Consider the following 22,982-nt stretch of genomic DNA (forward strand, 5'->3'; position numbering starts at 1 on the left):
CAATACATCATCTTTCATCCTTTCATGACCGCCACCCTGAATCATATTTCACAGATCGTTTTCACCATCATCACAAACACTAGCTCCATTCCGTGTCACTGATGTGGGATTCATTAAGGCCCTCCTTTGACAGATCGCTTCTTGTCGACATCAGCTCATTATCCAAGAAGTTGATCTAGGAACACCCCCTCAGTACTTTGAAGCTTGCATGCCTCAATGGCAAGTTTCTCACTTCCGGCGACAGGTATACATTAATGACCTTCGACCGGGAGACATTGCGTGGTGTTCGACGCCAAATCCTATATTCACGCACGTGAATTGTGCTGCAGTACCTTGAGGGTCATCATCATTATCGGTGATTCCTCTCGCGCTTGTTAACGGTTCACATTATTGGCTGGTAATCAAGCGATGTCTTTCCATGTTCGACTCCAAGAAATTCTCACATGGATCGACTTGTACTTAGAGTGAAGATCGGACAAGTTTGAAGACCACGGATCTAGTTTCATCCATCCGGGCTGCGATATATATTCAGGAGATAAAGACATAGACATGTGCAGCAGATGATCATCCTACTAAAAGGATGATAATTAAAGCAGAGAATTATCAGTCTACTATCAGACGATCGTCTGTTTATGTACAAAAAATGTATTTATAAAGCTGAGCATGGGAAATGCCCGCATCAGCTAGATCATGAAAGCAATATGAAAAATAATGTATTGTGTTGTATTTTGTTACAGGTCACCTCCCGACGATTGAATGAACTTCGGATCCTCCTAATAAAGCATTTCACCCGATAAACGACCTCATACTTTAGGGGGCAACTGTTATAGACATTTTTGTGCCTTACAGCATGAAGCATGAAATGTCAATAATCTGAGGGATCCAAAGTCCCTAAACATGTTGTTCTTACCCTTAGAGGAACAAGGTCAGCAAACCACAGCACTGCAAAACAGTTCTCCACTGAAAAACACTCAAAAACAGGTCAATTTTGGATCATGTCAACTGCTCCACTGAGCACCTGCGCTGAATGTCAACTACTCCATGGTGTACCTGCGCTGAATGTCAAGTTCATCAAAGGCTACCTGTGCTGAGCGTACTTGGACATGTGGAGGAATCTTTCCTCAATGTGCTAGTGCCCAGGAAGCTTCCAAAATGACACTTGGATCAGAAGATTCGCCTAATGATGAGTAAAGAGGTTCTAAAACTCCAAGTGGAAGGTAGGATCTCCGAGTGGACTCAAGAACTAAAGAACAACTGGGGTTGAAGAGGACAACAGTCACACATCAAGCTGACTTATCTTCACTCCAAAACTCTATATAAGGATCTCATCCCATGGGATCTGGAGGCCGGAATTTAGTGCAAAGAATTGCTGTTGGTTTACAGTTGAGAGTATTGGGTGATTGCTTGAGGGAGGTGAAGAGGAGATTTCTTTCCGTCGGGAAGGCGATGCTGGATTGGACCTCTTATGGTTGTATCACCACCTGAACCTTACTTTCTTACATTAATAAAGCATTTGAGGTTCTTCTATTCGCATGTGTTTCAATGATGTATTGTCTTACTTGCGTATTTGATTTATGCTAATCCTTGAATCAATTATGAATGCATGCTTCTTGTAGTTTCCTTTTCTTGTCTTGTTTGTAGGATCTCGTGTAGCTGGGCCCGTGAGAAGACTTGGAGCTGGGAGCAAGCGGCAAAGAGAGAAGATTGGATCGACCATTTGCGCAAGACATCGGTAAGTGGATCTCTTCCTTTCCTCTTTTGCATGTCATAAAGAAGTAATCTTAGATAACTTTGCTTCAGCTGTTGCTAAGGAACTATCACCCTTAGAGTGGGATAGGGTCATTCCGTGTTGGATACTTTTCCCCACAACAACCACACCTACTTCTGGAGTATCGACAGCTCTGGTTTCTACTGTCTCTACCACTACTCAATAGACATCTTTACCATTGTCTGGATCCACGATTCAAACTACGGTTCAGATGCCTGTGGGGCAGCCAGGTTTAAGTACGGTTGTTACTTCTCAAGCACAATTTGTTTATCAACCGTACCAGGGACAGTACCAATACGGGCCTGCTATCCAACAACAGGTTTACCGGTATCAACCGTATCCTGGGTACACTTATCAACAACCACAACAACCCCAGTACGGTCCGGTTAATCCTAGTTTTCCGGGAGGATACAATATCCCGAATGCGATTCCTGTTCCAAGTTATCCTGGATATCCTCCTCCTCGGACTGGTCTTGTGACTCAGAGTTTTAGGGATCCTAATCGGCAATTTTCGTTTATCACAACTTTGGATTTACCAGACTTGATGTGCCTAACAAACGATCCAATAAATTATCTTCCGTTCTGGCCGCCAATGCCAAATAAGTTGCCCAGTGACATACCCAAGTTCGAAGGTAAGTCTGGAGAGGATCCATCAAATCACGTGATGACTTACCACCTCTGGTGTGCTTCAAATTCTATCTCGGATGATTCCATCCGTTTACGTCTTTTTCAGCGTACGTTCATTGGTCTCGTGGCCAAGTGGTACATTGAGTTACCACGGGCCTCTTTTTATAATTTTAGTTAGTTAGCTACCTCGTTCTTAACACATTTTCAGTTGCCGGTCAGATATGATAATGGCACCGAGTTATTAACTTCATTAAAACAGTCGACGTCCACTTATATTTCCGACCATATTCATGAATGGAGATGTCGAAGGTGTTTAGTGAAGGTTTTTATTCCGGACCAAATCTTAGCTGAATGGTTTGTTAAATCATTATTACCAAAGATTACTGAAGACGTAGCTAAGGCCAGAGTAGTTACTGAAGAGCAAGTCATTGCTCAAGCGCAGTACCTTGACTTAGTTTATACTCAGTCGGGTACGTTACACGAAAAGATCCCAGATCTTCCAAAGTCGAATCAAATCGTTGTTGCTCCTTCGGGATCTCATGCTGCTGATGGCATGATTGGTATGGTGAATACTAAAAGCAAGAAGAAGTCTTCAAAGAATTCTTCACCCATTATCACCTTACCAGAATCCCCGACAGGAGAGTCTTCTGCTGAAGTTTCCGCTGATATACACACTGTAGAGACATCTACGGCCAAATCAAAAAACAGTGGGAAGAAGAAAGGCAAGAAGAAGAATAAAGCAGACAAAGCTCCAAAGGAGAAAACAGAAAAGTCGGAAACCAATGACAAAAAGCGCAAGCCCCGTTATCCTTGTCTTATTTGTGAAGAAGATCATTTTACAAGAGATTGCCCTCATCGGGCCGAGGTTGTGAAACTAGTCAAAGGTTCCCAAATTCCTGCTGTCTTGAAGGATCCATTTCCGAAAGATAGCAAAATGATAGGTTCTTCCTCAAGTGCCATCGAAGAACCCATATTGATGATGTCTCATGTAAGGATTGCGACTCGGTCACACGATTATGGTAGTAAAAGTCCTGTTGATGGATCGAAAGAAGCAGAATATTCTCAGTCAAATCCATCAACCTCAGCTCCCGGTTCCGATCCACTACAGATCGAGAAACCTAACCCTGACTTAGTAATTAAACCGCCCGCCAAGGGTGTACTTCGAAGGTCTGCTTTCAATCCACATGCGAGAGCGGCCCAGAATTACAACATTGTTGAGGATTTAGCTGTTTCACCCTCAGTAATGTTGGCTTTGGAAGTGCTACAATCATTTCCAGCACAACAAAAATTACTTTTGTCGGCTATAGGAGCTGTTGATGTTCAGGACCCGAACTTGATAATCTTTGATCTAGAAAATAGTACACCGCGTTTACCTCATCAGATGGCTTTCTAGATTCCAGTGATAGTCAAAAACATGCCTATTCATTGGACTGTAATTGATGAGGGAGCTTCCACGTGTATTATGTCGATTCAGTGTTGGAGATCGCTTGGTTCTCCTTCACTTAACCAATCCCTGACAATTCTTAAGGCCTTTGATGGCCGTGGGTTCCATCCGTTTGGCATTCTACAGGATTTGCCTATAGGGGTTGAAGGGAAAACCATTAGTCTGGATGTGGAGGTGGTTGATGCCCCTCTAGACTACAACCTTCTCTTGGGTCGAAGTTGGTCTTACGCTATGACAGCGGTCGTCTCATCGGTCTTCAGAGTAATAAAATTTCCACATAATGGCAAGATCATGACCATAGACCAGCTGGCTTATTTTTCATCCGACCCAGCCTCTTCAGAGAGTATCCAGCATGTCGGTAAAACGACTATCCCTTATAAGGATGTTGGTGTAGGATTAGTTAAAGATGCTGGTTTACTGGGAACTTTTCCTTTTCCTCCAATCAACGCCATGTCTTCGTTCGCATCCATTCATATGATTACTTCAGATACCATTGTTTACGACGATCCTTGGATCGTTCCTTTCGAATCTGAAATAGACTCATTTGGTGATGCTATGCCTTTGAGTCCGTATGAAATTGCTTACAAAGCCGTGCAGTCTTTTACCGACTCTCGTTCAACCAAAATCGACCAAATGAATGTGGTCCATGAGGAATCACTTTTCACTTCAACCTCGGAGTTAATAGCATTTCCCGAAGTTGTGTCATCTAACGAACAACTTTGTGATGTCCTGTGTGTAGACGATTTACCATGGGAAGATCTCCATCATAGATCTTCGTTTTTACCTGAGGATGATCGCTTTGAAAACGATTTCTCATCAGTTTTTACAGCTGAATATGTCAAAGAAGCTCAGAGTCCAATGAAACATCCTGATTCAAAGCTGAATTTAGGAAACATCTCTCGCACTGTTCCCATTGACATTTCATTCAAGCCCGAAATCATTGAAAACATTCATATAGGTGCCTCGTGTTCAGATGACGAGATTCAAACCTACAATGCCCTATTTCAAGAATTCCGCGACGTTTTTGCCTGGTCCTATGAGGAAATGCCAGGAATTGATCCCGCAATTGTTGTCCATGAGATTAAGACTTACCCGGACGCTAAACCCGTTCGGCAACGTTTGCGTCAGATTCACCCTCGAAAAGCGGCTGCAATTAAGGCAGAAGTCGAGAAGCTGTTGAAAGCAGGTTTCATTTATCCGATCCCTTTAATGGATTGGGTATCGAATATTGTTCCGGTTAACAAAAAACAAGGAACAATAAGAATATGTATCGACTATAGGGATATTAATCATGCTTGTCCCAAAGACAACTATCCAACACCCTATATCGATCAAATAATTGACGATTGTGCCGGTAGTGAAATATTTTCCTTTATGGACGATTTTTTCGATTACAATCAAATCAATATTCTACCTGCCGATCAACCAAAAACGGCTTTCATTTGTCCATGGGGGACATTTGCTTATTGAAAATTACCTTTTGGGCTTAAGAATGTCGGAGCCACTTTTCAAAGGGCGATGTCTTATGCGTTTCATGACATCAAACACATTGTGCAACCGTACCTCGATGATTTGCCTGCTCATTCATTACATCGAGCTGAACACCTTGTCCATTTACGAGCAATTTTCATGAGGTGTAGGCATTATCGTATACGTTTGAACCCACACAAATGTGTCTTTTGTATAGAAGTGGGACGATTGCTGGGATTCGTAGTTTCAAAAGCCAACATTCGCGTCGATCCCTCGAAGGTCGAAGCTATCATCAAATTGCCTCCCCCTTCGAGTCTTCACCAACTCCAAAGTTTGTAAGGGAAAGCAAACTTTCTACGCCGATTCATTCCTAACTACGCCAAGATTACAAAAGGTTTTACACGGTTGTTGAAACAGAACGCTCAATTCTCTTGGGATGAGATAGCTCAGCAATCTTTTGATGCACTTAAACACGCGTTGACCCATGCACCGTTGTTGCATCCTCCCAACTACAACCAATACTACTTTTTGTACCTCGCTGCCTCTCATTCCACGATTGGGATGGTGTTAGTTCAGGAAGACGAATTCGCAACGGAACATGTGATATATTATCTTAGTAGGACGTTAAATCCCACTGAGCTAAAATATTCGCATGTGGAGAAATTGGCCCTGGCAGCCGTTCAGGCTGTCCAACGTTTTCGTCATTACATTCTTCTCCGTAAAACTATAGTCATTTCAGATTGCAACCCTATGATCTAAATTTTGACTAAACAATTGCTAGGGGGCAAGTACTCTAAATGGATCGTTATCCTGCAAGAGTTCGACTTAGAATTTGAAAAGTCTAAGTTTAAGAAATCTTTAGTCTTTGCAGAGTTGATGTGTGACTTCCCGCGTGCTGACACGGAAACTGTGGCATAAGAGCCCATTGCGGACGAATCTTTGTTTCTCATCAGCACTTTAGATCCGTGGTACGGGGATATAATCATCTATCTCCAAACCCAATCCTTTTGGCCCGAAGCTTCTAAGACGGAACGTCGGAAAATTCGATTCCAGTCCCAACAGTACAAAATTATTGGAGATACTCTTTATCGCCATGGGGCAGACTTGGTTTTCCGACGTTGCTTAACTCATGAAGAGGCAGAAAGGGTTTTGAATGACTGCCACTCTGGGGCATGTGGCGGTCATATGTCTGGGTATGCCACAGCTCAGAAGGTGTTGTGTGCTGGCTATTTTTGGCCGTCCATGTTTAAAGATTGTATCATTGCGGTCCGAAAATGCCACAACTGTTAAGTGTTTGATCGCAAGATGCACGCACCACCAGCTCCTCTCCACCCTATAATTTCCGTTGGTCCTTTTTCCAAATGGGGTATCGACTTTATTACATGTAACCCTCACTCGGTCGGGGGGCATGCGTATATCATCTTTGCGGTTGATTATTTTACTAAGTGGGCCGAGGCGATGCCTACGTTCGAGGCAGACGGCAAGACCGCTGCAATTTTCATATTCAATCATATTATTGCTAGGTTTGGTGTCCCACAAGCGATAATCACTGACCATGGGCGCCATTTTCGAAACATTATGATGACAGAACTTACAGGTCAGCTTGGTTTGCGCCACGATAGCTCAACTCCTTATTATCCACAAGCCAGCGGTCTGGTTGAGTCCATCAACAAAGTTTTGGTCATCATGATCCGACGAATCATTGGCATTCATCGGTCGAATTGACACAACATGTTATTTTCCGCGCTTTGGGCATATCGAACTTCAGTGAAAACATCAACAGGGTTCACTCCTTTCCAACTAGTTTATGGTTTGGAAGCCGTGCTACCCATTGAATGTGAAATCCCATCACTTCAAATGGCTGTCGAATTACTTCCAGCTACTTCCGAAGAGGAGAAGTGTTTATTATACTTAGCTCAATTAGATGAAACTCGACGTGATGCTGCATTAGCAATCGAGACTCATGCAAAACGAATGAAAGCTCAGTATGATCGAAATGTGACCCCTCGAAATTTTTCGGAAGGAGACCTAGTGCTATTGTATGCTCAAGCTAACGATAAATTAGGTGCTGGAAAATTCGTTCCTATGTGGCATGGACCCTACATTGTTAAGCGAAAGCTAGCAAAAGGAGCCTATGAGCTGGTTGAATTTGATGGGGACTCTTTGGGTAAACCCAGAAATGGACTTTACCTAAAGAGGTACTATGCTTAAATGGTGGGTGTGAAGATTTTCGTTAGGATAGTTAGGTTAATTTTCTCTTTCTAGCTAGTGTGTTTGTTAGAATAGACAGTGTGCTTAGTTTAGAAAGTGTGTTTTTCGTCATTATTCTGCTTATCTTGGTTTTCCCCTTGATGTTTGCAGATGTCGATGCCTCTCCAAACGTACATTGGATTTGCTGATGGTGTTTGTCGTAGTACACGGAATATCTCTTCCGCAGCTTGGGTTATCTATTCGCCCTCTGACGAGTTAGTTTCTATGCATGGGGTGAGCCTCGGTCAAACAACAAACAACATTGCATAATACAGTGCAGTGATTGAATTATTATCTGAATCCATTTCATTTGGGATTCGGAGTTTGATAGTGAGGTTAGATTCTGAACTCGTTGTATTACAACTTAATAGAGTTTATGCCATTAGAAATCCAGTGTTATTAAGGTTATTTTTGAGAGTGCGTCTTTTGGAACGTGAATTTGATTACATCGAATATCAACATATTCCAAGGTCTTTTAATACATTAGCAGATGCAATTGCTTCTCGAATGTTAGACAAACATTTGCGATAATCATACATGTAAATTTAAAAACATTAACATTTAATCACACATGTTTAACAAGATAAGCCGGTAATAATGATATATATAAATAGGAGTGTGTCAAAAATACATCGTCTTCGATCATAGGCTGCAAAACACCTTATGATCGGCAAAAATGATAAGTACAAAAAACCAAAATGTCACATGTGTCTACAAAAGTGACCATCCAATCACTGGTGGTGCTCCCTATACGACACCACTACACGGGCTACCCTACATAAAAACCTCCTAAAAGGTCCTGGGACTGTGACTACATAGCGCTGAAGTCTGATAGGAATATCATCTATAGTAGTCTCTGGTATATTTGTCGTCAGACGCTCTAGATCCTGCTCCAACTCAGCTAAGGTCTCTGCAGCCGCATCCTGTGGGACCGGTGCCGGTGCAACTGGTTGTCTCCTCTCGAAAGGCTAGAGATTGGCTGGACGCCATGGACCCACATCTGCATTTTGAAAATTTTTACTGTCAGTTTTGAGACGATATATAAAAAAAAAAAAAATAGATAATTTAAAAACTTGTGAAAAATGAAGTACCTCTGTCATCCCATTGTTCTCCCTGTGGAAGAACCATGTCCGGATCACCGCGAAAATCCACTCCGGCATAAGGAAAATCCTGGATCATAAAGACCTGGTCCTCCAACCAGTGAAAGTAACCCGCAGGAAATCAGACAACTCCCGCTCCCTCATCAGGATGCCGGGCCATCACCGCAACCCATTGCATCAACTTTGGCTCTCGAGGTGGCCCAACCGCAACAGTGAGATGCTGAGGGATAAGCATCGGAACTCTCTCTAGGGCAAAGCTCACAACTAAAGGCCCATACCCAAAGATCTTTAATTGCCCGTTCTTTGCCCTAGTCAGTTGGCCCTTCATATTGGCCAACACAGCATCGCACCAGTTGAAAATGGTGCCTCGGAAGCAATCAATCGCCATCCGCATTTGGGACCCGGTGGCAATGTGCAAAGCAGCTGCGCCGCAGAGTCTGGTAACTGTAAAGGCAATTACCATAAGTTCAGGTCGGGATATGTATTTGATTTCTATCCCCTTCTCCTGGTTTTGATTGTTGCACCACTCTAGCCGGAGACTAGCAAGGGATTGGCCACCTGGTCTAGTCCCGAACAGAGACAGTTGCTCACCCCTATTAGGCAAACCAGTGAGAAAATATATGTCTGAGGGCTCTATCTCGAGCTGGTGCCCTCCGATGTAAAAACACTGTTCCTGGATGTTCCACCTTTCAACTAGCCACTCTAAGAATGGAACCTGGGCCCTCATGCCAGGTATGGCCCAGTATTTGTAGAGACCGCATGCCTTCAAAGCATCAATGGAAGATTGATGATCTATTACGGCCAAATCGACATCTTCGTGTTCTATTTCGCACCAATCAAGCATGGTGGGCAATCTACACACCAGAAAACACCCATTAGAATTCATTAAATCAAAAAATAATGGTTTAGTTTTGAGATTTGGGGTTTTGAAATTGCTTTGCGCGGAGTACGCACCCCGCTTTCAGAAACAGAGCGGTGGTACGCAGCTGTTCTGAAGGTAGGTTACGTACTCCTGCCATTTTCCCATTAACGAAAATGTCGGGGTACGCAGGTCGCCCACGGGGCACCTGCGTACCTCGAAAGGCATATCTTAAAACCCCAAAGCCCCCAAAAAATCAAACTAGGGCTTAAAATGAAATTCTAAACAGATGAAAACAAAGAGGAGGATGTTGTGGAATACCTGAAAGAGACGGCGCTCGATTTCGACGGTCGGATTCTCCGCAAAGTCCACGAGAAGTTTCTTGCCAAAAGCCCTTTTCTCTCCCTCAACAATAAAATGGTAAAAATGACATGGTAAAAAGTCTTTTTATAGGTTTTTTGGATAAATGAATGCTAGGTTTGTTTATTTTTCACCATGGAGAGATATTTTTCAATGTATTTTTGCCTATCTTAAACAGGTATGAGTAATGTGTTGTTTTTGTGCAGGACAAAAGGACTTTCAGAGAAAATTATCATTTTTCACGAACCAAAACATCAGAGTCATATTTTAAGCCCTTTTCTGACTCCTAAAACATGAAAAGGTTTCCGATCGTTTCTTTTACACTCGTTAAAATGGAATTAAAAGACGGTCCCCTTATAGCCCTTTTCTGACCGTAAAAATAGGAAAAGATTGTCGGGTTTTTGTCGTTTCAAACTCGATACTGGAAATAAAACGATGTGTCCTTGATCACTTTTTACTTTTCAGGTTAGAGGCACTAATCATGAAAGTACTCCTTGGTCGCAAGATCAAGCGGTTCTCTCAAGTATTATTTTATACCTTTTCAGGCTTGAGAGACACAAATTTACGAAAAAGTTCAACCCTGGAGTCTTCTTTAGTTTTTTCAGACTCTCTAAAATTGAAAAACGCCAAGTTTCTCCTATACTGGACTCGTTAAAATTTCACAGTAAAGGACCTATTCGATTACAAACAGGAACGAACCACTCCTTCTTAGGGTTCGAATCAAAACTAAGTTGGACTCATCCGAAGGATGAGCTTATAATCAAGCATATGTTATCCTCCTCAAGCTTGTAAAAAATAAAGAGGTACTTGCCAGAAATGGTGGGGGAAAAGAGAGAAGAATGAACCTATTTTTTATCCTTTGTCACAAAAAAACCGTACTACCACTCTTGAACACGACACTTTCCATTCACCTGGGTTGGGAAATCCTTTGTCTTAAAGTTGATTATACCACTTTGAAAGTCTTCAACCGTTTCTGGGTATTAACTTTGGGTCAATTTTCACCAAGCCATCTGTCGTGTCGTTATGTGTTCAAGAGGTCTCTGCAAATAAACCATTCATATGCAAAATACTTGTCATCCATCTTTGACCATCCCTGTGTCAGTCCTTACAACAACATTTCTTCAACTTGAACTATGATTTCGTGTTGTGGGCTTGCCTACAACGGGTCGCTTTCTATCGACATCAGCACATTATCTAGAGAGATGACTTAGAAATTGTCAGTACCTTGAATTCTGCATGCATCAATGGCAGGTTTCTCGCCTTTGACGATAGTTTACATCATTGACTTTCGATCAAAGGATTCCATGACGTGTTCGACATCAACTCATTCATTCACATCTCATGGATTGTACTGGGTACTTTGAGAACCATTGACATCACTGGTGGTCTCTCTCACACTTGTTAATAGTTTACATCATTGACTGGTAATCAAGTGGTTTCTACCACGTTCGACATCAACTCATTTATTCGCATGGATAGAATCGTACCAATTCGGGAAGTAGAAATCAAGACCCTGGATCTAGTTTCCACCATCTAGGCTGCGAGGAGTTTTGTATTCATTATATAGTAGACTAATCATAAACAGATGGCTGCGTCCATACTGTGTCTACATTTTTCTATGATTACGATGTACTGCAAAATCATTCCTGTATCAGAGCAGTAGTTAGATTGTTAGTTAAAGTTTTCAATCTAAGTATGGGAATGCCTACCTCAGTGATGATATCATCTTATATATGTATTTTGTGTTGAATATTTGCAGGTTCTGACCAGGCTCTCCACAAGATAATACTTGAAATGATAAAGTACTTCACCCTTCCTAGATGATTTGAAACCCTAAATCTACTTCAGGCTTCGCACTTTAGGGGGCAATCTGTTACACTAAAAAATGTCACCATGACTATTTGCAGTTAGTATGGCTCCATCAACTGTTAACTGTTATACTATCCTCCTTGGCAAGTCTCATGCCTCTGCTTTCCATGTCAAACTCCAAGAAAGAGAGAAAAGTCCTTTAAGGTCAATTATCTCTGGGTATGCAGTTTCTCTCAGCCTTACCTTCATGTACGCAACCCAAGTTCACAATACCTGCGTACTTGTATGCTATGTCTATAAAGCAATGGGTGCGTACTCCTGTAAAGGTCAAAAGGCGCAAGTTTCACTCCAAAAAAGTTACTTGTGGTCATTTCTAGAGCATTCTAGAAGCTTGTTTGACGTGTATGGAGCGCCTCCAGATGGTTCATGTATCCCTATGGAAGAGGAACTTATCCCATCAAGAGGGGAGCTAACCCACCCAAAGAGGGGCTTATCCCATTGATGGTGGACCTGATTAACTTCCTCTACAGCACTATAAATACATGCATTGGGCCAGAGGGAGGGGAGGTTGAAAGCTAAACATTCCTAAGGGTAGATGCTGTTGAGATTAGGACTTCCTTGTAGAAGCTTGTGAGGAGAGATTGTCATCCTTTCTTGTTTCATTTGGAAGTGGGTGAGCTGGTCAAAGTAAAGGAAAACTCTTGCTGGACCCTGGGAGGAACTTGCACAACACCAAGGCTCAGGTTGTAATGGTTTCTTTTGTTTCCTATTAATACAAATAAGTCCATTCTTCTCAACAATTTGTTATTTATGAGTTGTTTCATATACTCCTTGGTCTGTATGTTAAATATGTTTTATTTTATGAGATATTCAGGTGCTATTTAATCGTTTGATTGTTAGTGAATGCAGGTTTCGAAGAGAAGGAGGAGCTCATCCAGATCGACGAGGCTGGACTACTACAACAGCGTTGGACTACAGGTAGGATCTAAACACTTGGTTTCTTATATGGTAAATGCATATTTAGAGAAGGATTGTTCTTAATTGTCTTGTTTGTCACTAGAAAGCCTTAAGCTTCTAGGGAGGTTGGTTTTGTCTGCAAAATTGACTCTTTCCGCATGACAGAAACATATTGAAATGGAATCATAATTGTGAAATGGAATCACAATTTTCAGCAGCCGCCCCCTCGATCTGTGAAAAGATCTCTGTGGAGTGTTTTATCTTGGTCACATGATTTTAATTCAAAACAGGTAGATGGGTGGCTTTGAATAGGAAAATTGGCAAACATGCCATTTTTTCTTTTAAATAAGTCTCAAGCCCCCTTTGATAGTCCCTTTTATGAATTTCCACATATGACCATAGGCCGAGACCAAGAGCCCATCTGTAAAGTGCTTAAGGATCTCCATAATGTGAGGGGAAGGATTTTTCCTTATATTGCGATGAAACCCTTATTGGAAGATTTCTCGAACCCAAAATATTTATAGATTGTGTCTTATAATTTATCACATCTGGGAGAAATCCCACATATTGAAAATATGTGCCTTCACTATGGTATTTTAACTCTTATAACTCGTCGATCGCCTATTGCGATATGCGGGATTGCAAATCACAATTGGCCTTCCGAACCACCAATAAATATTAAGTCTGAGCCCTAGGGAGGATTGTGATATCGCCAATAATGTGGACGTGGGGCCCTTATTAACCAAACTATGATCTTTGATCGCGTCCAGGGGAAATCATGGAAATCGCAATCGGCCCTAGCATCTATCAATAAACCTTAAGTATGTGCCTCTTGATTTAGTCGATGGCTAATATGCGATATCGCTGGTGGAGTGACACATGGAGGAGAGAGAAGGAGTGGCTCGGGCCTTGTTTTGCAGTTCTTTTTCTTTGTATTTTGGAAATCAGCCTCCCTCAGAAGTTTGGTTCATATCGCAATCGGCCTTTGCCTCCGCCGATAATTCTTAGGTGAGTGCCTCTTGACTTCGTCGATAACCGATATGCGGATATGCCTCCACCGTCCCGATTGCGATCTCTCTCTCCCACACTTAGCCATTTTTCTCATTTTCATGCTTTCAGGGCTTTCCAAAGGGATTCTTCAATTGAGTGTTTCTTTTGATCTAGGAACCCTTTTCTAGACTTCTTTATATGGCTGGAAATCTCTTTTTGAGCACTAGGAACTAGTGGGGGTCTGATTTAGCCTTGATAGCTTTTGTGGCTCGCAATTTGGCATCAAACATCACTACTATTTGGCTTATGAAGCCACTGGTGACTGAAAAAGCAGTGACTAACAACGTTGGCTCCTACTGGGGACAGTGCCTTGCTAGCAGGTGATGAGAACCCATAGACTTGCATCATTCACCATTGGGCATGGAGTTAATAATAAATGTTCTTTATAATCAACAAAATCTCCATGGGACATTTCTTTATCCATCTAGATATAGAAAATAAAAACTCTAACAACTAAAATCAGATGCTCAATTGATGAGCTTATTTATGTACAATCCTACTTGTGTATAGGCCTCAATTCACCTAAGTGAGTTCGACCCTCCAATGGAGCTAGGCCAACATTAGAGTACTAGACCTTATGCCTCCATGCTGCTGAAATTTAAAAATTAAAATAAGCATGCACCATGAAAAATCCACATGTAAGGGACCAATCACATGCTGGTGAAGTGACCTCTGTTGCTGGCTTAAGAATAGGTTCATGTACTTAGCCACAGGGTCATGGAATAGACTAGGAATGTTTGCAGTAGTTTTGATTTCACCTACAGTCTACTGACCAATATCCTTTTGGCTAGGGCAGCCACAAACATTATCCAACTCCTCAACTTCAGTGTTTCCAAGAAAGATTGATTGTTGCTCATTTACTGCCCCTTTTTCAATGGGACAATTGTCCTGGAAATCTGCAACAGACTCTTCACTATTTGACTGTTGCTCATTTACTACCCCATTTTCAATGGGACAGTTATTCTAAAAATCTGCAACGGGCTCTTCATCTTCAGAATTATAAGAATCATAAATTGGAGGGCTTGTTGAGCAGTTTTGCAGCAACTCTTCTTTGGGATCTTCATGGAAAGCTTGTTGCTGGGAGCTTTCCTTCCACTGACTGGTAATTAGTTCCTTTTGCAGCTCTATGACCATTTCCTCCTCCTCTGAATCATATAAGTCATAGATAGGAGGAGATTCTTGATCCTTCTCTTCATGTGAAAGATATGCATCATGGACAAGAGCCCCTTTGTTGACCTCCTAATGGGCCTCTTATTCTTGTTCAGCTTCCCATAACTGGGAGAATTGAAGCTCTACCTCACCTGTCTCTTCATTAGAAACATATTGATCATAAGAAGGGAAATCATTAAAACCAAAAGAATAAGTGCTCTGAGAGCTGGTTTTCGGATCAAAGGTGTTTCTTCCTTCTTCTTCTTGCTCATAACACATTGTTTCCCTGATGAGAAAGAATGATTTCTTGGAGTGGAGCTCCACAAACATATTCAACATATTCATTTACCTTAAAACTGATTTCTTCATTACAAAGTATGCAGCAATCTTTAGACAATGCATTTTGTGGGTAAAATCTCTTATAGTAGTTATAGAATACTGGATGGAAGGATTTCAAGGAAGATATGTTGCCATGAGGTAGTGTTTTATACCAAATCCTAGCCTCTCCCTCTAAAGACAATTTAAATAGCTTCATCTAGACATCTTCAAGAAAGATATCATGTTCTTCCATGTAATTGTGAAAGTCTTTGAGGTGTTGATTAGGTATTTTCTTAGAGTTCTCACTGATTTTGGATAAATAGGTGTTCCACTCATGAAATGGAAGGACATGATGAGGAAAACTAGCAATAACAGAGAAATCCAGTGGTGCAAATTGATTGGCCAAGAATGCAGGAATGGCCATCTTGAATGTTGTAGTAAGAGTGAGTGTGAGGTTGTTTGAAAGGGCAGGATGATTAGAACAAAGATTTGGAGAGTGGTGTCATCAGGATATTTACCATAGATTTGATAGTGGAGTCACCAAGGTGAGAGATCTTCAACCCACACTTCCTATGCTCACTTATAAGAGGAAATGAAATGTTTTTCGTACCTAGGGAAAAATATTCTAATTCATTCCCTGACAATGGCACCAGAAGATGTTGTGACTAAATATTGCATCTTGCAGCACAAGGCAATGATTCACCTCCTAGAGATAGCCTCGGGTTTATTTTAGACCAGTGCCTAGGACATCTTGGGTAGAGGAGTGCTTGTGAAATGGTTTGAAAGGGGTGTGCAAAACTCCAATTGTCATGAAATAGAGATGGTGCTCAGAGGGTTTAGGTATGGTTCAATGTGCCTTTAATGAGGGAATTTTAGGCTAATTTAAGGATTTAAATGCAGGGGGTGTATGAGACAACTTCAAAGAGCGATGTCTTCTTCTTCTGTTGGCCTACATGTAACAACCCTTGTGAAAATTCCATGTAAAAATATATAAATACCATGGATGATGGGACACGTATTCCAAGCTGAATGGTGGGAAAGACATCCTAGGGGCTGTTCATTTGGTTGTTTATGGCTAAGGAAATTGGCAAATGCAATGGCTAATGATCCAGGTCTGGGGTGTGACAAGGACCCTTCCAAGACCTTTTACTTATGTGATGTGTTAAATTGCATTTTTAAAAGAACATAAATGAATACATTTGCATGCAATAAAGAATAAGAACATGACAAGTATCAACAACATAAAATACATAAGCCATTGATAACGAAGTTCGTCCAGGAGGGACTACGTCTCTGGGCCTTGGTGTCAAGATGGTTTAGGCCACTGCATTAAGTGTTGGTAAAGAGGATGAAGATGTACATGTATGTTATCATGGTCATAAAGGAAATGCCCTCACGTAGGAGTGGTTGGTAACCCCTAATACATGTTCCATAACAGGAACTACCCTCACGCAGGAGTGGATGGAAACCAATACATGTTCCTATCTAATGACTCAGAGAATCTCTTGTAAATGATACATAGAGATCTCATAATAACATAACAAAACCATAAATGTACATCTCTCATCAACATCAACAAACAAGATCCTACATCAAAACATAAAGCACAAGGATCAAATCAACACAATGCAAACTCATAATGACGATTCCGCATCACATCGAGTGAGAATCGTAACACATCTCATAAGCCATAAAAATAAGTATAATGCAACAACTCTGTATATACCTCATCACCATGGATGAATGAATAATGTGCTTCTCTGCTATTGGCCTACTGTACCATCAAATCTTGTAGCATCAATCACCATCAAAACGTCTGCTCGCACATTGAGTATTGACACCTACAATAGAATATGGGAAGTGGATGAAAAAATGAGGCCTCTGTTGCATAATCTGACACTGCCATCAGGTTCGTGTCACCAAGAGGTATAAAATCGACATAAAGTTTGTAGAATTTGGACAATGGGAAAATTTGGCCCCTTTCAAAGTTGGGCTCAAGCATGGTTGCACCTGCCTCTGTTCCCGCTCATGATTCCACTTGCAAATGCAAACTCAATCTCGAAAATCATGCATGTATCTCTGCTGGGTGCACTGTTCAAATGAGGGTTTTTAAATGAATTTCGCAGGTAGATTAAACAACTAAATCATTTGGTGCAATGGCAAAGATAGAATATTTGTTGAGGAGGGGTTGGGGGATCAAATCCCACCCCGCCTTAATTACCGCACATAATATTTTTTTGGTTAAGTTTGGGGTGGCGGGTCAACTATTTTGGGTGGCCTACCCCCATTTCCAATAGCGGTCATGGTTCATACAGGAGGTGGAGAGGGCAGTGGGGTTGACAACCCGTACCCCCAACTATTAATAGTGACGTTGTTGAGCAGCTCCAGGGGTGGCGGGGTCATGGATGCCCACCCCTTAATTAATTGTTTGATTTGGTGGTTGAGGGAGGGCTAGTAGGGGTCATGGCCCATCGGCCCATAATTAATAAAAACAAAAAATATTTTAATACATGGGATATGGGGGGCTGGCGGGGTTGGTGGCCCGCCACCCCAAATTATATTTTTTTGTTTCATTTAAACAAAAATTAGTCATTTTTGAAAATTTGAAAAATGACCAAAGGAGACAAATTAAACAGGCCACAAATTCACTCAGAATCTGACCCAGGTTGGCTAGAATCCGGTGGCCGGATTTTGTCCACATTGCTGCCTCCTTAAGCCTGCCCAGCACCCAAGTCAACCTTGAAATTTGACTGCTCCTAACGTTCGCATATGGACTCGGTTTGACAAACCATTCACACCACCATGATCACAACGGTGAGATATTCAACATGAACCTAGTTCGAGCACAATCCAAACACTTTGATTTTTTACCCTTCCTAAGTCCTCTTGGACTTCTACATGTGTTTGGAGCCACTTGGATCAATCCTCCCCACTGAGGAGCTTTTGGTCCTCCAAAAGCATCAAAGTAATCGCAACTGTGTACAATGTCTGCCCCACAAGTGTCCTGAAATGTCCCCCTTCATTCTCCTTCTCCTTTGTCCTTCGGAGCCATAAGCGATGAGCCAACACCAGTGTTCTCTACAAACTTGTAGTACATTTTTGCAAGTTACATGCATATGACCAACTAGACCCAAGCATCTCATACTTGCCACGAGTTTATAACACATACTCGGTGGTCAAGTTTACATTAACATGAAAAATCAATAATAACCCAACTATCGAAATAAAGCCACACATCATTGTCGCTCAAACAAGTGATGGAAACACATCATCACTTTTACAATGCAAATGCAACAAATGATTTACAATAACATAGCCATGACAAGCAAGAAAATCTAGAAAACTATTTAGAGAACCATCTCTTTATCATAGTGAATAGACCATCTCCCTGTGGGAGATCTGCTTGCCGATCGACTCTTTCAACTGCGTCGTGTACATGTGTTTTGTTTGTAGGGCGCTGCTCTGGATGGAGCCTCCAACATGTGGCTCTTTGATGGCCACTTCTGTCGCAATGACTGCAATGAGTTTTCTTCCTCCAGATCTGTTTAACATGCCTCTTCCTCTACTGTGGGAAAGGCCTTTCACGCCTCATCTTCCTTTGTGCTGCCATTCGTTTCCAACACCTTGCAAGCACATGGTTATGCAAACCACAAAAAGAACATGCATGTCTATGCCATGACTCATGTTTATCCTTAACAACATGGTGATAATCAAAATGAACATGATTATAATATCGAGACTTGTTATACCTTCCCTGGTGGTTTCAGTTGCAATCATGGTGATGAGAGCTTGCCTCAGCTCTCTCCCTACAATATGCACTATCACGGGATGATGGTGAAGTGTTCCCATCCTCCTCTTTCTTTGATGGTTTCAACAACATCATGGAAGATTCTATCTTCGTTGAGCACTCTCCTTCGTTGTATCCCAATCCTACATAACGAGGTCTCTGTACAACCTCCAATGGCTGAATCAAGCCTTGGCCTTTAGCACCAAGACCTCCTCCTTTATAACCCATCTTGGTAAGGAGTCTCATGCCTGTATCTGCAATGGGTATCTCCACATCTCCAATAGAAATGAAAGCATGTGAAGATGAAACTGAAGAATAATTATGGTTGTTTACCTTAGATGTCAATGTTGACACAGGTGAAGAGGGTTTCTCTATGCCTTCATTGCGTTTCAGTTCCTCCAAGGCCTCTTTCATGGCTTGTAGTTGAATATGCAACCCTTGCTTCTCCTCCTTCTCCTTCTGTAGAAGTGTCTTTAATGCATCATGCCCTGCTTGAAGACTCTGATCATCATGCTTCAATTCTTCTAGGGCCTCTGTCATGGCTTGCAATTGAAGCTGCAACTGATGCTTCTCCTCTTTCTCCTCTTGTAAAAGCACCTTCAACGTTGTGTTGTCTGCTTTTTGTTTCTCATAATCTTTATCCAACATGTCCGCCTTCTTGGACAAGCTGATCATGACCTCGTACATGTCTTTGTCCATCATGGCTGCACATTCAAGAGTAGTTCACATCAACAAGAAGACCGCTCTGATACCACTTGATCCGGGTCCGGGGTGTGACAAGGACCCTTCTAAGACCTTTTACTTCTATGATGTGTTAAATTTCATTTTTAAAAGAACATAAATGAATACATCTGCATGCTGTAGAGAATAAGAACATGACAAGTATCAGCAACATAAAAGACATAAGTCATTGATAATGGAGTTCGTCCAGGAGGGACTACGTCTCCAGGCCTCGGTGTCAAGATGGTTTAGGCCATTGCATTAAGTGTTGGTAAAGAGGATGAAGATGTACATGTATGTTATCATGGTCATAAAGGAAATGCCCTCACGCAAGAGTGGCTGGTAACCCCTAATACATGTTCCATAACAGGAACTGCCCTCACGTAGGAGTGGCTGGAAACCAATACATGTTCCTATCTAATGACTCAGAGAATATCTTGTACAAGCTACATAGAGATCTCGTAATAACATAACAAAACCATAAATGTACATCTCTCATCGGCATCAACAAACAAGATCCCACATCAAAACATAAAGTGCAAGGGTCAAATCAACACAATGCAAACTCATAATGACAATTCCACATCACATCAAGCGAGAATTGTAACACATCTCATAAGACATAAAAAGAAGTATAATGCAACAACACTGTATATACCTTAGCACCATGGATGCGTGAATAATGGGCTGCTCTGCTACTAGCTTGTTGTACCATCAAATCTTGTAGCATTAATCACCATCAAAATGTCTACTCGCACATTGAGTATTGACACCTACAATAGAATATAAGAAGTGGACAAAAAATCAAGGCCTCTATTGCAGAATTTGACACCGCCATCAGGTTCGTGTCACCGAGAGGTATAAAATTGACATAAAGTTTGTCCAATTTGGACACTGGGAAAATTTGGCCCCTCTCAAAGTTGGGCTCAAGCATGGTTCCACCTGCCTCTGTTCCCACTCATGGTTCCACCTGCAAATGCAAACTCAGTCTCGAAAATCATGCATGTACCTCTGTTGGGTGCACTGTGCAAATGAGGGGTTTTTAAATGAGTTTCATGGGTGGATTAAACAACGAAATCATTTGGTGCAATGGCAAAGTTGGAATATTTGTTGAGGAGGGGTCGAGGGACCAAATCCCGCCCTCCTCAATTACCCCACGTAATAATTTTTTGGTTAAGTTTGGGGTGGCAGATCCATTGTTTTGGGTGGCCCGCCCCCATTTTCGTTGGCGTTCATGGTTCATACGGGAGGTGGAGAGGGCAGCGGGGTTGACAGAACGCACCCCCAAATATTAATAGTGACGTTGTTGAGCAGCTCCGGGAGTGGCGGGGTCATGGTCGCCCACCCCTTAATTAATTGTTTGATTTGGTGGTTGAGGGAGGGTCAGCGGGGGTCATGGCCCATTGGCCCATAATTAATAAAAAAATAATTATTTTAATACATGGGATATTGGGGGTGTGGTGGTGTTGGTGGCCCGCCACCCCAAATTATATTTTTTTTGTTTCATTTAAACAAAAATGAGTCATTTTTGAAAATTTGAAAAATGACCAAAGGAGAAAAATTAAACAGACCACAAATTCACCTAGAATCTGGCCCAGGTTGGACAGAATCTGGTGGCTAGATTTTGTCCAAATTGCTGCCTCCTTAAGCCTGCCTAGTCACCCAAGTCAACCTTGAACTTTGACTGCTCCTAACTTTTGCATACGGACTCAGTTTGATGAACCATCCACACCACCACGATCATGACGACAATACCTTCAACATGAACCTAGTTTGAGCACAATCCAAACACTTTTATTTTTTACCCTTCCTAAGTCCTCTTGGACTTCTACATGTGTCTCGAGCCACCTAGATCAGCTAAGGCATTCAAGAGGCAAAAATATATTTTGGCACATTTATTTTTTAAAATAATGGAAATTAGGAGAAAAGGAAGGTGAAAGGTCACATTTTGCAAATGAGGAGGAAAATGAAGGAAAATAATGGAAAATGAAGACAATAGAGGCCTCATTAATAAAAAGGCTTATGGGGATCAGTGGGGAAGACTTGGTTAGTTTAGCTTTGGAGGTCTCTCATTATTCTCTCTCTCTCTCTTATACTCTTGGTTACGTAGAGTTTTCTTGGAACACTCTTGGAGGGTGTGGCATACTTGGATTCTTAGAGAAAGAAGGCAAAGGAAGAATAGGAAAGAGCAAGAAGGAATCGGCATCAAAAGTTACATCATATTTTCTTGCAAGTATCGAGTTTCATGTATGATTTATTTACTAGTATTGGCATGCATGGCACATGCATGTGGTTTCTTGGTTGTGATCTATCATTGGCATGGAGGATTGCCTGGATCGACAGTGGATTGCCTAGCCTTTCCATTTCCTAGATAGCCATGGTGATTGTGGGTTTACTTTCATTGATTTTTTTTGGTTGGTTCTCATGTTTCCATAGCTTGGGTTGAGTTACTAGTCCTAGAAGCCCTGGTTGAACAAACACTCTGGAAGCCCTGTAATAGCTTGGTTTGAGTTACTAGTCGTGGAAGCCCTAGTTAGATAAACACTCTGGAAGCCCTTGATGGGTTGAGTTACTAGTCCTGGAAGCCTTGGTTGGACAAACACTTTAGAAGCCTTGTATAAGCTGTGGATTGAGTTACTAGTTCTAGAAGCCTTCGTTGGACAAACACTCTAGAAGCCATGGAAGGCTTGGATAAAGACCAATCTGATGGTTTTTGGTGATGTCTGACCGTGAGGTGGAATCACTGTTTGATGGGTTGAGGTGAGTGGCCTCTAGAAGCCTTGGATAATTTTTTATTGGTGTGTTCTCTGAGATCCCACATTCATGCTCGAAATATGGCACGAGGGTGATTGGCTGAAGAGAGACTTGGCTCAGCCAATCTATGGTCGGGTGGAATGTGGGAGTCCCATCTCCAGTTGGTTCATTGCATTTATTAATGAAAAGAATCATTCCCTTGATTTTCATGTGCAAATGTAATGATATATATATGGATTTTGATGGATGATATGTTTATTGTATTTATGTTCCTATTATGTTTTTTATATATATTCACATTTACCCCGGAGGTTTTTATAGAATGGTATCAAATCTTCCACATTCAAACACTTGGACTGGATGGTCTCTATCATAGGTGAAATGAAGAACAAAGGTTAAATTTTAGACCTTTCTGTCATATCTGTTATAACATTTCTTCTGTGGCATATTAAAAGTAAAAAATTTGTCCATAGTGAAGGTAAATCCCACTAATAATGTGGTAAAAAATTCAGATATTGGTTCATAATACTTTAGGAATTATGATCTAAGGAAGATGACCT

The sequence above is a fragment of the Pinus tabuliformis genome, chromosome 3_2 (genome assembly GCF_031772625.1).
Source record: "Pinus tabuliformis cultivar Carrire ecotype Pingquan chromosome 3_2, CPIR1, whole genome shotgun sequence".
Lineage (NCBI taxonomy): Eukaryota > Viridiplantae > Streptophyta > Pinopsida > Pinales > Pinaceae > Pinus > Pinus tabuliformis.